At 34.2% G+C, this 18,803-nt stretch overlaps 1 protein-coding gene across 4 annotated transcripts in view; it reads left to right on the plus strand.

Annotated features, from left to right (window-relative positions):
- LOC5564482 overlaps window positions 1-18,803 on the plus strand; it is a 118,859-nt gene that overhangs the window by 40,034 nt on the left and 60,022 nt on the right. The window contains exon 1 of one of the 4 annotated variants that reach the window (XM_021846244.1): window positions 6,447-6,468. The exons of the other annotated variants lie outside the window; for them this stretch is intronic. The gene's annotated coding sequence lies outside the window, so the exon portion shown is untranslated. Of the gene's footprint in view, window positions 1-6,446; window positions 6,469-18,803 lie in introns of those variants that run through there. 4 annotated transcript variants of the gene reach the window in all.

Genomic DNA, 18,803 nt, shown 5'->3' on the forward strand with positions numbered 1-18,803 from the left:
GAGAAAATCCTTTGAGAATTTTTTTCAAAAAACTCTGGAAGAATTTCTGGGACAATTGGTAGAGGAACCTCTAAAAGAATTTCTAGAGAAATCCCTGTATGAGTCCCTGAAATCATTTCAGATGAAATCTCATGACAAATCACTCGAAGATTTATTGGAGTTTGTCCTCAAGATATGTGAGATGAAATTCTTGAGGAACGTACTGAAAAGCCACGTTTAAGTTTTTGAATTTATATTTGATGCCTGTAGAATTTTGCATTAGAATTCACTGCAATCAGAATGAGGAAAAAATAGACTTTGAAGACTATTTTGATTAAAATAAAGACCTTAAAGACTTTCCATTAAAAATAAATACGTTTTAGAGAGTTTCATTAGAATACAAGCCAAGTTTCTCGAAAAAGACCTGCTAAAAGTCTTACACCAATTTCTTTAACTCAAAACTGTCAACAGATTAAATATTAAAAAATGAATAGAATAAACATGAATTGAAATAAGGTATCAATAAAAAGGGAATAATCAAATGATTTTTTTGACTAGTAAGCCCTAAAAACATTGAATTTAACATATCTTTGTAGATTTTATATGTTTACATAAAATCTACAAAGATTTATAAAATATTATAGATAACATTAGATACAATAATTTAAATTTCAAATTGGTTTAAGTTCATAATGGATTTTAAACATATTTTGAATTTTATAAAATAGGTTGACTTCTAGTAATAAAAAGCTTACAAAGAACATTAAAACTATTTAGTATAATCTAAAGAATCAGATTTTTTTTCTGGGAAAATGGCTCCCACAAGACAATGGCTTCGGGGCCTCCATTTTGCAAATCTGGCCCTTGCTCATATCTAAAAACTAAGTTGAAATTTATCAGGGTTCCTCCGTACATTTAGCAAGGGAGCAAAAAAAATACCAAGCATGTTGGTCACGTTCTTGAAGTACTGCAAAAAAAAAATTTTTTTTTTGAAAACCTGGAGTACATAGACATGTCAGTTTGGATAGTTGGCTTATGGTAAACAGTATCGACGCTAAAAATAAAACTCTTTCCCTGTTGCTCGTAGATACGCTTAGAAGTATTAAATTGGACATCTAAGGGAGTCAACGGAGATTCAAAGTTGCGAACAAGAATATGGGGTCGTGAAGAATTTCGATTTAAGGTTGGCTGACGGCGCTGCAAAATCGTTCTGTGGCGTAGTTGGTTAACGCGCCCTGTCTAGCGTACTGGGGTGTCGTGAGATCTGTTAGGCCGTAATAGTCATTACAACCCTTGCTGTGGTCAATTTTAATCCAATCTTCATGAAGACCTGGTATAGGCTTTCTCCACCTTGACATCACTTTTGTACATCTATAACAAGTATTTACTGATAGAAAAGCTCGCTTTTCGTTCACAGTAGCGTGGTGATTCTGACAGTTGTAAGTCGTGCGACAAATAGAAAGTTAACTACACTTAACGCCAAAAATTGGTTCGATTTTAAAAAAGTAATTGATCTACATCAACTACAAACAATGTTGCCTTTGACTCACTTTGTTTTAGGGACGTTCCGATCTGAGACGAGACTCGCGAAGACGGTCTTCTTTTTCTGTGATTGCTGAGTTTCAAACCCTCACATTAACACCTCAGCAAAAATTACTGTGTTGGCATCACACCGAAGCATGAATAGCCTTTTGAGGGAAATTTCATGTCAGACAACGTAGCAGACATTATAAATAACTAGTCTTGTGTTTAGATTTATCTTTGGACAAACTTCTCCGCTGACTGAGGTTTTTGATAACAGTTCATTTTGAATACAATACTTTTCACTTTTTCAGCCATAAACACTACTGACGTTCCATGACAGCGAAATTTGGGCTGCACATGAAGTTGACATTTTTCCGTCTCTCTCAGGTTCTGTTGTATCTAATCATTTATATCAACTTGCACCTCTTTGCTGCTATAAATTTCATTGGATGTATTTGCGTTATTTAATATTTTTTACCAATAATTCAATATATAAAGTTAATGATAGTGATTGAAGAATGTATAAAAACAGTATTTTACCTTCGACTTTTCCCATTGACGCATTTCGCGCCAACTCGAACAGATGTTGACAGCACCATCTCAGATTTCAATTAAGCTTTCTGGATGTGTAGACTTTGACCAAGTAAGCCACTTCACATACTTAGTTTTTTTTTCCAAAGTTTATCCTGACCATCTTTTGGAAAGGGCAACATTTTTTCACCCGACATTTTTTTCAAAATAATGTTATCGAAAAACGACAAATCCTACAAAAAAGTGTTAGACTTGTAAATATTTGTCTAAATTTTTGAATAAAAATACTGGAAAAAAATCTTATATGTGAAAATATCTCATCCCATTGAAAAAATACATTTGTAGCCTACACACAATATTTAATTTGATTTAGAAAATAGACATTTTCTATTTTAATGAAATTTTATCTAGAGATAGGTATTTTGCTTAGATGGGCACATTAAAGGGAGGCAAAGTTTTTCCTACAAAAACTTTTTCCTATCTTATTTTTTTTACTGTGTCATTTTTAAACAAAATTAAACAAGTGAAAGTCACAATCATCTCACAATTCAATGAAGCTAAATAAGCAAATCAATTTTGTTTAAACAATTGACTTTAAACTATCAAGAAATACATTTAAAAAGGGCTCACGACGCGTTACTCGCCACATTATATTTGGAGTTGGAACAGTCCTTAGATGTCTTATGATGATTTTGAACTATTTTTTTTATTAGGGTCAGTTTTGCATAGAAGGTCATATTCATAATTTTCTAATATGTAAGCAATACTGTTGAGTATGTCGGTGCTAAACAATTCGCTGGTGCAAAGCCTACATGCTAACTTTGAGTGTTTGAAATGACGTGTAAGCTTAAGTTTGAACTACTGAACAGATTTTTCAAATTATACATTTATTCTTGGATAACGTGCTTATTTAAAAGAAAATTACCTACATTTTGGCGAATGATACAGACTACCAGAGTTTAATTTTGCAATAAAATGATCAAATACACGAGTTGTCAGAATTTTGTCATCGTTGTTAGATTCAGGAGACTCAAATTTAGTAGAGAATGTTTTTATTCTGAAATCTGCCTTGTTATATGTTTATCAATTTCAACCCATTGTGTCATTTTCAATTTTGGATAATAAATTTAATTTTATAAAATGTTATATTTTATTTCATAATGAATCGATAACGTTGATCAATATACCGTAAAACGGGGTATCTTTGATAATGCGGGTAAGCTTGATAGTGCGTTACCCAGCTCATACTTAACCAAATATCATAATTTCTGTTAATCGGTTAAGTAAAGTGAATGCAAAACTAAAGAATATTAGTATGACACTTCATGTAAGAGCTGTTTTCATTTGAATTGAGAACATTTGAGGCTTTCTATACGAATTTTAAAAATTGAAACGATTTTTGCATTTTCAAAACGCTTACAAACAATCTGTTCTATGATCACTATTTGATGTAGTTTTGAATAGTTGGTCACTTGGCTTTGACAGCCTAGTTATCATAGAACTTGAATATGGTCTCAAATCACTTTGCGAATATCATTTTCACAAACTGGGTTCATTTTTGTAATCTAAGTCAGAAATTTCCATATAACGTTAAACGCCTAGAGGTATGTAATGCACTAGAAATGTTACGTAATTCATTCAATTTTGTTCGATTTATACTCCATCATCAAAGTTAACCCAAAACAGAAAGCCGACTTTCGATTGAATAAACAATTATATATCCATTCAAAATAAATCTTTTGGCAATCTATCAACTGCAATCGATACCTAGGATGCCAGCAGAGTTGCTCGCTGTCACTATCAACGCCTAAGATTTGCTGATTTTTACAGGCCGACTGCGATACAATTCGGAACATTCTTTATCACATCAACATCATGCTGTCTACTCCATCACGATAGACTTTGGATATCACTGATGGGTTAAGTTTAGCCTTAAATTAAGCAAATGAAACGGCAATTTATCCGTACATTATTTTTGACAATGCTGCAGATGATTGGAAACTATGTGTTGGTCACTGAAAAACATCAATAGCTTGGATAATTACCACGTGGTCACTCATTCTGTAGTGATAACGATCTAGAGTGCGATGTAGCATCACTGCTGTTGGTTGTCAAATCAAAGTGATATTGATGGCTCGCAAGTAATATTGATAGTTTTAGAACATCAGCCATCAGCTAATACGACTGATAATCAACAACTCTGGATGCCAGTACTTGTTTTAAAAAAATAAACTGTAATTGTTTGAAATAGCATGCATAAATATTCAAGTTTTCTTCGAAAAATCTATCAAAGTTACTCCTATTTACGGTACATAGATCAATGAAGTATGGATTTTGTCAAAATCAATTGCTAAATATTGGAAATCCAAAAGATTACATGACAAAAAGTTATAAATAGTGATTAATTTGCCCCTGCAATGCATTAATTAAGACTAATCGTGCTATGTAATGTACCTCTCGAGTGCCATGAAGGTTTTTACCCTTTGCTTCCTTTTAGTTTTTGTTAACAAAAGAGGCCCACATGGTAGGACGCCCTCACGTTGAACTCAACTGACGTCGACACATTTCTATGTCGGAAAAATCCACTAATTCGCAGGAAAATTAAAAACAGCACGAGTCTACGACGACATTAGAGTTATGAATAGTAATGCTCTTTCTTTTGAACTTGATGTCAAGTGTTGAATGAATATGTACTACGGAAAATTAGTTTTGCAATTTATCAACTGTATAAGGTTTCGTTTTTTATAGAGTTCAGTTTCCGCAGTTTGTCCTACTGCTTCGACTCTAACGATACTCGACCATGATTTTCCTTTTCCATTTTTACCAACGTTTCACTTCCAGCTAAGCGAACATAAGTATTTGCAGCAAAAAGCATTCGCTCATTCAGCGATTGGTTTACCATTACACTTGGTGTAATGGCTTTCTTTCGCCGATTTGCCAGTTAATCTGTTCCATTTTAAGCGAACGAAGACCTCGGAGTCGGTACCTACTCAACGTATGGTGCTCGGAATGGCCCAAAACTATCCATCAAGTGTCGCTACGGGTATGGACTCAGTGTGCAGCTGCAGAGCTCTACAGAGTTGTTGACAGCCTGAAAGGCAATTCATCAAAGACCTCCACCATTGGGGAGAATATGGGGTATATCCGATGAATGTTTAGTTTGTCCGACCTTCGAAATTGGAAACGAAACTCGATCCAAAGCGCCAAACTCTTCCATCAAACGAATCGAACGGTTTTTATTCCATTTCCACCAGGAACGTGTGCTGGCGCGCGGCGCACTATGGGTTATTTAGTCAATCTAACTGGTCATTCTACATAATCTAATATTTTCCTTCTTAATCAACATGTTAAAACTAAAGTTTTTAATATTTTGCTATTAGTTGCGATTAAAATGTTTTTTTTTATGACTATATCAGCACACAAATCGCCTATGAAGCATAAATACTATGATTTCTAAATCCTTCTAAATTTATTGAAAATTTTCGAAAAAAAAGTGCGTTGCTTACTAATATTTACGCGCTTTTACGCAATTAAATTTAGTTACATATTATATTAACCAATAGTTGTTTCATCTATCTGAATATTCTGCATTATATCTTGTCATTGGAAAATTAAATAATTGATAAAAAAATCATAAAACACCTGAGATAAAAAATTCTGCCCAAATTCGCAACTTAGGTGATGCAATTAATCTGAATAAGGGAAAACTTAGTAAGAAGCATTATTCCACAACTCGACATGCAGAACATTATTTCAAAGTTTGATCGCACTTTCAAAATGACTTTTGGCCAACTAGATTCGCCAAACAACCCTTGGTGCGGTGTGGATCAAGATTTGCCGGTTGTAATTGCAGCCAGTCGAAGCACTTCGTCCGGTTGTTATTGTACTTAATATCTACATCTTCGTTCGGTGGCAGCGGTAACATCGCCAACAGAGTATCGTCAGGGTTAAGCAGGCGAAAAAATTCTCCACATTGTAAGCGAATTTTGAAACTAGGTTATTTGCAGTGCAGCACAAGTACCCGTACGGAGTTCGCCTCGGAGTTTGTGGGAAAAAAGGAAAATATATATATCCATTATAAATATGTATCCATAAACCGCTCGACGTAAAAGAAATCAAACTCGATGGCGAGGTTTTGGGCCGAACAGTCAGGTGAATTGTTTTGAAGGAAATTTCCAGCTGCCGACGATTAAAAGTGCCTGCAGCAGCTGCTTATGGCCTACAATAGACCTTTTAGCCAGTGAGTGCATTGCGGTTTGTTAGTACAAGTTTACCTTAGGCCGACCATTCGTCGTTGTCGTCGTCATAATAATTGTGATTCGTGGCTTTCAGTCACTTGTATTTTGTGAAATCGCTGTGGTTTATCCACCTCGGTGGGTAGCTCTGCTACATTTGGGATGCTCTGTTTACTGCGGCACATCGTGTGCTTGCGAGGTAGGTACATGTCTAATGTGTGTGAACAGCATTGTATGCACAGCTTGTATGAAATAAAGTTCAGGAAGATTACTGTAAGAGCTGTTATATAAGTATGATGACAAATGAGGCGTCATTAAATTACTTTCATGCTTGAACAAAAGATTGATATTCTTAACCTGAGAAGAAATCCGATTTTACATTGTCGAATTTCACAAACTTGTTTTTATTTCACTTGTTTGTTCATTTTGAACCCTCATTTATTTTCATAATTTCAACATTCATCCTACCATATAATATTACTGTACTTGAATTTTCACAAAAAATGTAGTAGGCACACAATGCTTTTCATAATGATATAAAATATAGTTGAAGTATGGAAGATCTAATAACTACTTATGATCAAGAGCCACAAATGTAAATTAATTAGTGAAAAATTATTTAATCACAATTAATATTGTGGATTTAATGGACATACAGTATCGGACATGCAAAATGCACCAATACTATATCTCCGCCGTATTCTAGCGATTCTTTTCATTTAGCTGTGACGAATTACAAATTACCTCAATTTTTGACAACTATTGAACAACTTGTGTGAAAACTATTGATTCAAAAGTTACAGATAGGTTGAATTTTGATAAAAAATGCATCAATACACAAAGTGATGTAGCAAAAAAACTGCACGTCAAAACATTTTGGTGTCTTCTGCACATTTGTTCACTGTTCACTAAATTCGCTGAAGACACCAAAATGATATGACGTGTAATTTGTCTGCTACATAACTTTTTGTCCGTTGCAGGTAGGTGTTTGGGAAGGCCCAAGCAAGACGGTTTGTTTTCGGAACGCCAAGAAGTTTTGCTGTCAGTGTCAGTTTTGTGTTCAGTCGAGAATGGATTACCAACTGGTGAGTTCGTTTCATGCTTATGATAACACATTTTTTCTTGAAAGCGTAACTTTTATGTAATATTAAAACAAACTTTGTATGGTTCGTCACTATAAGTGTCGGCATTATGCTATTTTCTTATACAATTTCAATATACATATATTTTTCTCTTTATGACCTTATTAAAAATTATCTTTTGAATTGTTCGACATTGTGAATGTTGACGTATTTTTTAAAACTTCTACCATATCGAGACAAAATGCACAGTAATACTCATATGTCATTTTCAAACAAACTATGTATGGTTCGTCACTACAAGTGTCGGCATTATTCCTGTTTCATATAATTTAAAATATATACATGTAATTTTCAGTTTTCGACATTAATAAAAACATCTTTTGAATTGTTCGACATTATAGATGTTGACCTATTTTTTAAAGCTTCTACCAAAAACTTCTCGAGACAAAAATACAAAACTAGCTTTAAATATAAGTCGTATATTTCCCCCTTGTCCATGGATCGCATCACCGACCAGAGGTGACTCCCAGATCTTTTCCTCCCTCACTAATAAACACCCTTCCCGTGGTGATTGTGGAGATGCAGAGGTATTCTCGGTCTCTAGAAGCAACAATCATTACACCCTAACATTCCTTCCCCATCCCAACTGACTGTAAGGACTTGGCCGGCGCCGTTATTGATCAATAATATTAGATCTGCTAAAATTGCACTTCGAGAGTAAGCGGAAACTCCCATCCCTTATTCATTTGGATCGTAGTGCAATTCTTACCAGTTCCGATCAATCACGGAGTAGCAACCATTGACATGTACAGTCAGTCTATGCTATGCTATGCTATGCTATGCTACATAACTTTTTGTCCGTTGCATTTTTTTTGACAAGATTCAACTTGTTTGTACCTTTTGAATTAATAGTTTTTACCCAACTTTTTCAATACTTATTAAAAAATTAGGTAACTTGTAGTTTGTCACAGAAAAAATGTAAAAAATCGGTTGTTAAGTGGTGGAGATATAGCTCTCTCAAGCTGACCATTTTGTATGGGAAAACGGCTGTGGTACATTTTATATGTCCGATATTGTATATGGTAAATGACTTCTTTGAGAAAAACAGATCTTACATAGCCATATTAACCAATTCAAGCAGCTCTTTCAATCTATTTTCATTGATAACATATCTTACATTGCATAAACCGCAATGTTGTATTGAATTTCTTGATAACAGTGTTGCCAACAAAATAAAATGATAATAATCCTGCTAGATGTACACTACCCGTCATAAAAACGCTTGAAAAAGTATCAGCTAAATATTTAATCACCCTGAAAAGTTTACCATCGCCTCAAAACGGGAACATCTCAGGATGCTGATGATCTATAATGGTACGGTATTCAGCATAGTTGTTTATCAGCGCAAGGACATTTGGAAAGCGAACAATTTGGTTCACAATTTTGCCACTAGGTGGAGCTAGTGAACCTGTAAAATAGAGTTTTTTAAGCATGTTGTGATCCACATGAGATAGAAAGTTCGAGTTCTCTGCAAAGTTGTTCAGAAAGTCAAAGACAACCGGAAGATAGACTCTTTGATTCTAAATTTTGCCGCTAGGTGGTGCTACTAGCGTTGGGCGAATTTGACCGATGTTACTAAATCGATTCAAATTCGTTATGTCGAATCGATTCACCGTTTTAATCGAATCATTTGTTTTTCAATCGATTTTATTTTCAAGCTCATAGGAACATGAACAAAAACAAACTTTCAAAATAAGACCAAATTCTATACTATGGAATTATTAAATTCCCTACAAATAAATAAAGTTTGAAAAGTTTCAAGGGTGGTTCAAAACTAGGTTTATGGTTCATCGCCTCGTTGAAAAATTCAATTCATATTCATCCTTTCGAATCGAAAGAAAAAAAAAACGAAAAAAGAAAATCAATTAGCTCGATTTTGAGTAATCCTAACATCGATTCAAGAAATCGACCAATCTGAACATCGATTCAAAAGTGCCCATCTAGGTGCTAGTAGTATGCATGTGAGTTTTAACATTTTAAGCAAGCTCTGTAATGTGTTCCATATGTGATAGAGAGTTCGAGTCTTCGGCAAAGTAGTTCAGAAAGTCAAGAACATGCGGAAGGCAGGTGATATGGTTCATAATTTGGCCGATAGGTGGCGCTATTGAGCAGATTAAAGAGCATCTATCTAATCCTCCAGATAAGATAGAAAGTTCTAGGCTTTAAAAAAGTTAATAATAAGATCAAGGACATCAGAAAAGCAAACTGTTTGGTTCTTAGTTTTGTCACTAGGTAGCACTAGGGTAAAAGCACCGGTTTTGGCCAGCCTAAGAGAAAATGTCAATAACAATTAAATGGGAAGCCGTATTTATACTACAAATATGTCAAATGCAAGCTTTTAATCCATATTATGTGTGTAAAATAAGCTAAAACAATTTTTTCGCGTTGAAAATCCCGTTGGTCAATATAGGTCAACGGAACCAGTTTCGGCCAGAGATTTAACTTCGGTTCCTAAATTGGCCAATTGCATTGATTTCTCATGAGAGTGGCCAAATTAGGAGTGCCCTGGCCAAATCAGGTGTATGGGAGTTAAAATTATAAGGAAAATGAATTGTTTTTCTTATGTTTTGAATCAATTTGGACGAGAAAATGAATGTAGCTCTATCATATGAATGTGATCTACTGAACACAAAAGGTTTCATGCTGATTGACTATGTAAAACGGTGTATAATCCACTATGGCTACAACTGGCGTATGGCCAAAACCGGTGCTTCTACCCTAGTAAGCATATTTATTCAAACAAATTCTATCTTGGGAATCAGATGAGATTGAAAGTTCGAGTCTTCGGAAAAGTTGTTCAGAAAGTCAAGGATATCCGGAAAACAGATTGATTTGTAATGTTTTAACTTCAAGTTCTACCTCATAATTTTAATATGAAAGAATTTTCATTTTTTGTGTTGTGATCCTGATGAAATAGCAAGTTCGAGTATTCAGACAGTTTGAACAGATATTCTCCCACTTGGTAGCGTAAGCATGTGAAATTGACTATCTTGAACTTGAAATGGAAGGGATGATCCTGTTATAATACACATAATTGAAGGAAGATACGTGTGGTTCCGAACAAGGATTACTTTATTATGACATTCTCTACTTATCGTTGGTGTAAAGGTTGTGACACACAGTCATTTGACGATTTCAACTTCAAGCTCCTATTTCATTCGTTACTCCTCTCCTCCAAGCTCCTTAGAAGGAGAGTAATGCTCCTACTGATCTTACTTCTGTTCTTCCAGACTCCAATTTGTATTTTCATTGTTTGACATCCTTTGCGTAGGTTCAACGAAATTCTGCTAATCACATTTAACTTGTTACGTACAGCTACTTGAAATTTCGATTCCTCTTTCCAGAAAACTGAGGTTTCTATCCCACTTCTGAAACTGAAGGAAGATACGTGTGGTTCCGAACAAGGATTACTTTATTATGACATTCTCTACTTAGTATTCATCAAAGGCTACTACATAATCAATGTCACTGCGGTCCAAAGTAGCCATGAAAACCAACTTTTACTATGGTTCTTCCACTTTTTACCAAGATATGGATCATTGAGTTATGGAGGGTTGACTGTTATTAAATCTCATAGTTTTCATAGAATGTCCAGTATTTTACTCAGTGACTGATGTTAGATTCGCTCCATATTCAAGTGGTTCATGTCGGATTAACTGCATATTCATATGATTTTGGTCAGCTTCACTTATAAGTTATTATTATAATTAAATATTATAATATTCAAGTGATGCATTTCTGAATTACTTCATATTCACCTTTTTCAAGTACGGAATACTTGATATTCAAGTAGCTCAGGTTTGATTCACCTGAAATTTAGGTAATTAAGTTTTGTTTCACTACATTTTTCAGTTGTTCAGACATTGTTTACTTCATGTTAAAGCAGTTTAGAGCTGATTCACTTCATTTACAAGTGATTCAAGTCTGTTTCACTTTATGTTCAAGTGTTTCAGGTACGATTGACTTTATTTTCTAGATATTCAGGGCTGATTCACTTCATCTTTACTGAATCAGGTCTGATTCACTTCATTTACAAGTGATTCATGTATAATTAACTACATATTCAAGTGTTTAAAGTTTTATTTATTTCATTTTTTAGCTATTCGGGTGCAATATGCTTCATATTTCAGGAACTCAAGACTCATTAACCTATTTATTTTTCATATGATTCAGATTTGATTTACTTCATTTTAAAGTAATTAATTTATGTTTTAATGTTTGTTCAAGTAACTCAGGTCTCAAGATGCTTTCAATTTCCAAATGATTTAGATTGATCGAGACTGATTCGCTCTATTCAAATGTTTCACGCCTGTCACACTTCACATTGAAGTGATTCAGGTCAGATTTACTTCATAAACAAGTGATTCAAGTCTGACAAGTGATTCATTTTCTAATAATTCAGGTCTGAGTCACTTCATATTAGAATAATTTAATATTGATTCAATTCATTTTCAAGAGATTCTTGATTTATCTACTCAACTTCTAGCAAATCATGTAAGATTAATCTCATAATCAAGTGATTCAGGTCTGATATCATATTCACGAGTTTCAAGTCTGATTCAAATTCAGTCATGGTTTTACTTCTTTTTCTAGTGATTGATTGAATATTCAACTGAGTGTTGCAATACTTATTTCAGTGGGTCTGTATTTATGTCTGTAAATAAACTGGATGATTTGCCTTGCCGTAGTCTTTTTATTTAACCGCAATTCTGAGAATATTTTGTGTCTGAAAATGAATGATATTGTTGTATGCAAAAAAAATATGAAAGCTTCACTACATTCATTTGATTCCGCAGCCTGTTCAAGCAGTTTGCATGAATCCGTAAATAAATTTAATGCTGAAAATTTTGACCGAGTGAAATATTGATATTGACGATTTTTATACGAATTATCAATACTTATCGTAACATGTCCAAAATTATTTCTATCGATTTAAACAACGTTATTTATAATGCTTGTTTAAAGATCTAAAATCATTATGCAAAAATTTTAGCTCAATAGTTTTTTGATAGGCAAAAACTTGCTTGTAAAAAGCTTTATTATTTGAATATTTGTTTATTTGAATTTATTCGCATTTAAACACAATCCTAGTAAATTGAACACATGTATCAGATATAAAATAGTTCAAACTTCATGCAAAGAATAACGAAAGTTGTAAAAATTTTGTAAGTTTTTGTCATGATATATGATGATTTTAGACTCAACAATCTGGCAACACTGTTAGAAAGATAAATGAAATATTGAATAGCCTAATTTGTCATATTATCTATTATATCCATAATACTAATTTTGATTAAATAATTTTCGACTCATTGGCCCTAAAACCATAACTTGGTTTAAGATTTTTCTTACTTCATTTATATTTTCCTGTACACAAAAAAATATGGGTAGTCATATCATTATGGAGGGCAGTATACGTACTAAATTTGGGTAGCCTGTTGTTCAATTCTTAATTGGAAATAATAAAATTTTTAAGAAAACCTTGTTAAGCGTTTGCGAACCGGACATGCGTCACTCAGCGTGCTCGTTATTGCACGATTTTTATTATGCTCGATCTATTCGATGACTCCTTATGGAAGAGTTCCGTTTGTCAGGAGTGCAATTTACCACTCGCGACGAGCGTTCACTGCGTTAAATAAGAAGTCAACTAAATGAAACCAGAGTTGCACAATATCAGTCATATCAGCTGATGACTGATGGACTAAAACTATCAATATCAGTAGCGAACTATCAATATCACTTTGATCTGACAACCAACAGTGGTGATGCGACATCGCACTCTAGATCACAATCACTGCAGAATGAGTGATCACGTGGTAATTACCCATGCTATTAATGTTTTCAGTGACCAACACACAGTTTTGATCCGTCTCCAGCGCTATCAAGAATATCGTACTGATAAATTGATATTTTAATTGCTTAATTTAAGACTAAACTTGACCCATCAGTGATATCCATAGTCTATCGCCATCAATGCGCTGGTGATAGAGTAGACAGCATGATGTTGATGTGATACGGAGTGATTCGAATTGTATCGCAGTCGGCCTATACAAATCAGCAAATTTCAAGCGTTGATAGTGACAGCAAGCAACTCTGAATGAAACGTATAGAAACGGATTCATGCCCGTCTCTGGTTCTAGCGATTGATATGAACGAATAGATTGGGATTTAACCCATGACCTTGAAAAGCAGCAGTGGTAGCTATCACGGTGCTCCAATTACCGTTATTATCAAATAAAATATACCATCCAAACGGCAGTCGGCAGTTGATTCCTGATATTGTTCTGCACCTCTGGGCCGAATTTGAAAAAAATCATTAGACAGAATTTTGAGTTACGCCCTTTTGAAGTTTATATGATAGAAATTACAAGAAGAATGACACTTTAACTTCAATAAACTTCAATAAACAGATTATAATAATTTTTTATAGTTTTATTTTTTAGCTGGTTTTAAATATTGAAAAATGCATTTTCTATTTTTTTTTCTAGACCGACATTTGAAAAGGGCCAATGCTACTAGTTACTACTTATCAGCCAATACACGAAAAATGATATCTACCAATCTAACGCCTGATGATGATATTAGTAAATTGTCCAAAGCATTCAAATATGTATTAATAATTCTTGGACAGGATATACAGATACGCCATTTTAAAGTGTATGAAAAAAAGGTGAATTCCGTTCCATCTATAATCAATGGTTAGGTGCATACATAATCATTACGCCTTTGCGATTGATCTTATTTCATTCAATTTAGCAAGTTGCATAAAATTTACACATATATACACATATTGTCTAGACTGACATTAGAAAAGGGCCAAAATGTAATTGAAGTATATTCAAATCAATGTAGCTGAACAATTACTGTATCAAAGTTGATCGAAATACTCGAACATCACATATCTGTATCTATATTAACTATCTGCATTCTATTCAATTCTTTTGTATTCTAGTCTGTTCTATTCTATTCAATTCTACTCTACTTATATTTATTCTATTCTGATCCACCCTACTTGTTTTTATCAATATTTTTACAAATGCCAAAGTTGTATTCAACAACTGCGCGCAAATCATTTGAACAGTACACTTTCGATGTTTTTACGGCTATATAGCGCTGACAGATCTGTGAAACAGCGCAATGAACAGACCTTGACGCCTGCTCGCTATGTCAGCAAAGACAAATTTAAGACCCCCATGTTCCTTACAATTTCCCAAAATTTTATGGCTCATAAGGTAATCTGTCGTTCAAAGTGTACTGCGATATGTCAAACTTGGGTACCTTTTGCACTACCGAGGGACCAAATGCAGTATTAGAAGTGGTACCCAATCTGAGTCCGAGTGGGACGGACCTGATGTCAGCCTAGTCCTCGACCGGTCGCATTGCAGAAATCTTTTACATGAAATTTGGTGATATGATAATTCGAAGATTTCGACTCAGCTCTTTCCAGCTCTCGACAAACTTGTTCATATTACCTTCAAAATTGGGATCCAGTTCGAATAAAAAGCATTTAATATAAAATGCTTCAGTTCCTTAATATACATAAAAAATATCATATATAAGTTGAAACACTTATTTCAACTTACTTTGAAACATCCATTCAAATGTCCATTTTCTTGGAGCATATCTTCTTCTTCTTTCTGGCGTTACGTCCCAACAAGGACAAAGTCTGCTTCTCAGATTAGTGTTCTTATGAGCACATCCACAGTTATTAACTGAGAGCTTTCTTTGTCGATTGACCATTTTTGCATATGTATATCGTGTGCCAGGTACAAAGATACTCTATGCCTTGGGAATCGAGAAAATTTCCTTTACGAAAAGATCCTCGACCAGCGGGATTCGAACCCATGACCCTAAGCATGGTCATGCTGAATAGCTGTGCGTTTACCCTACGGCTATCTGGGCCCCTACAGCAATTTTTTACAGATCTGGGAGCGCTATAAAGCCTACACGGTGCCCCGACAGACCGTTATTATGTAAAAAAATTGTCCATCAAATCTGAGTACAGGGCTCGATTCCTGAGGTCATTATGCACCTCTGGACTAATTTTTAAAAAAATCCCTTGGCGGAATCTCGAGAAATCCTGATTTGAAGTTTTTGACTTAAAATTTCAATATAATTTATATACAAATTACACAATAGCGCCGTGAAAACCTAAAAAATATCGCTCAAAAAGACGGCCAAACTGTTCTTAACTAGTATATAATTGTTATAGAGGTTATATTTATAAATATGTTTAACTAACTTAACTAACCAGAGTGGTTTGAGTATGTTTTTATATGCCTTAAACCAGTAAGTTTAGTTCAATTGAATGAAATCTAAAAAACTAAATTTCTATATAATATTGTTGTTATGTTCGATAAAACTTAAACTTTCAATGGTTTATATTATTTATTCACAGCCCATTTTACGACTTTCACACTACGTGACCAGCCCACTGAAGTCTGCCGTATTTATTTTATTTGAGAATATTAGCTTCTTTATACATATGGTACTACTCTTGATGTACACGTCTAGTTTTCCACCGAGTATTGTCCTCAGTACTTTACGTTACAATTAACGTATTCTGTATACTTAACCACAACAGGGTTTTGACTACACGTAGAGCATCATTCCCACATGTCAAAAGTGTTCCAAGATTAACATAGTTTTCAACAACTTCATAAAAAAAACCCAATAAGTACTACTAAAGTTTCAACATCACTGGGAGTCCTAGTTCTTGTCTTACTTATCTTGATACCATGTAATTTGTTTTTATATAATTCATTGTCATCTGTTTATTGATTTCAAGGTCGCGTTCGACTCAGTGACGCAAATCTATTTGTGGCAGGAAATACTTTAACATTAACTGGGAAAGCTGATCAAGCTGATATATACAATCAAGTGTATAGATTGCATACGAGGTTTTAACTTCGTTTGTAATATTACATAAATTATAATAAATGCATTTTGAAATTTACTAGTCACCATTACATTCTGATGTATATACTTTTGTAGGCTTTGTAGGCGATGACTTTATTGGAATCGATCGCAGCGCAGTTGAACGGGAAGACACACAACTAAGATAAGCTTGTGATGCCATTCAACCTACCCAAATGTACATGGTTGCATGAAGAGAAAGAAGCAGGTTCAGTTGTGTTGTGGCTGAGGCAGTGCTTGAAGGGGATGTAGTTGAAATTGTCGAAGAGCCTTGGACGTGTTTCAATTATGTCTCCCGTGCAGTAAAAACACTTGTTCTGGCTACGATTATCAACTTTTACGGATTACGTTATTAGCTTGAGAACCCGTTGCTTGCAATGGCAAATTACATTTCTACACTGTTGCCTAATAAAAGCTTATCTAACTTCATCCATTCTCTCTTTCGTGAATAATTTCGCAATAATAAACACTACTGTAATGTTTCTATCTTACGATATCGCGATGCTTGATCATAGAAAGTGAACTGAAAAGTGTTTCGAAAAAAAATCAGTTTTCAATTATAATAATAAAAAAATACATGATAGCAGGGCAAGAGAGTGAGAGTCCAAGTGATGTTGAAACTCGGATAGAACTATGCATTGAAATTGTTGAAGACTTTGTAAATCTTAGAATACTTCCGACATGTGACAATGATGTTCCCCGAGTAGTCAAAATCATGTTGTGGATGAGAAAACAGAATATGTTAATTTTAACGTAAAGTTAAAATTAACGTATAATAACTTGACGTATACATCAAGAGTAGTACAAGACGTACAAAGAAGCAAATAATATTAAGAAAAATGAATACGGCAGACTTCAGTGGGCTGGTCACTTAGTGTGAAAGTCTAAAAACAAGCTGTAAATAAATAATATTAACCATTGAAAGCTTTACTTTTTTCGAACGAAGCATCACCAGTAAATTGAAATTGAGTATTTTAGATTTCATTCCATTTAACTAAGCTTACTGGTTTAAGCTATATAAAAACATACTCAAACCACGCTGGTTAGTTAAGTTAGTTAAACATATTTATAAATATAACATTCATAACAATTATATACTAGTTAAGACGGCCAAACGTCTCTTTGGTCTTGTTTTTTAGGTTTTCCCGGCGCTATTGTGTAATTTGTATATAAATTATATCTAAATTTTAAGTCAAAAACTTCAAATCATGATTTCTCGAGATTCCGCCTAGGGATTTTTTTAAAAATTGGCCCAAAGGTGCAAAATGACTTTAGGAATTGAGCCCTGTACTCAGATTTGATGGACAATTTTTTTACATAATAACGGTCTGTCGGGGCACCGTGGCCTACAAACATTGAAAGTGTACCGTTTGAATCTTTTGCGCGCAGTTTTTAAATAATACAGTGTTCATTTGTAAGAATATGTATAAGAACAGGAAGGGTGGATCAAAATTGAATAAATTTGCGTAGAGTAGAATTGAATATAATAGAATAGACTAGAATACAAAAGAATTAAATATAATTGAATAGAATATATACAAATATATAATATTGATACATGGTCGGGGTTCTGCCAAACCGCACCAAGCGCCAATTTTTCCAAAAATGAGTTATTTACACAAGAGGATTCAGATTATCATAACCTTTCCACATTACAAATATCGAATAATTTAAATCATCCCTCGTTGTGTAAATTCAAAATTTTTCTCTGGCAGGATATGTGAAACTGAAATTGTAGCCAACCAGAGCGAACCATAAACCTAAGCTTGACATTGGAGGTAATTTAATGTTCTGATTCAAAACCATTTTTTTTTTTTTAATTCTTCCTAAAACATTGCAAACTGGTAATTCCGGACAACATACAGGACCAACACCATCGGATTTTAGCATGTAATGTAAGCGAACAGCTATGTAAAATAAACTATTGTTTCGGTGGTGCTGATGTATTTTCATTCAAATTTTGTTCAGCCACACCGCACCAAGTACCATTTATATGAACAACGTGTTTTTTTATGAAGAAAAGGTATCAACATGCACTAAACGCTAGCCTTTGCTTGTTATATAATATGTTGATGGATCCATGCAGGAGCCGTAATGAAATAACAAGACATTTTAATTTGATGTTGTTTGAATAAGTTGGTAGCACATGGTGCGTTTTAGCTGTTCAGAAAATGACGTTTTCACCATCAAGCCTCATTGATCAGAGTACGCATAAGTTGTTTCTAGTTTTTAGCTCTCAATTTAACAGTTCGAAACGACCGAGAGCCAGCACGCCCGATCACCACTCGAAGGACACGAGTTCGAATCTTGACTAATATTTTTTTTACGTTGCCTCTAGCAGACAGTCATAAAACACAATCAACTTTCAGCTTATGTGACTATTTTTGAACTATAGATCATAAGCAGTTTTATAAACAATGAGAATTTCATCGGAGGTGAATTATGGATTTCGTGCCAGTCCTGGTATCCATGTCTC

This window comes from Aedes aegypti, chromosome 2, assembly GCF_002204515.2.
Source record: "Aedes aegypti strain LVP_AGWG chromosome 2, AaegL5.0 Primary Assembly, whole genome shotgun sequence".
Lineage (NCBI taxonomy): Eukaryota > Metazoa > Arthropoda > Insecta > Diptera > Culicidae > Aedes > Aedes aegypti.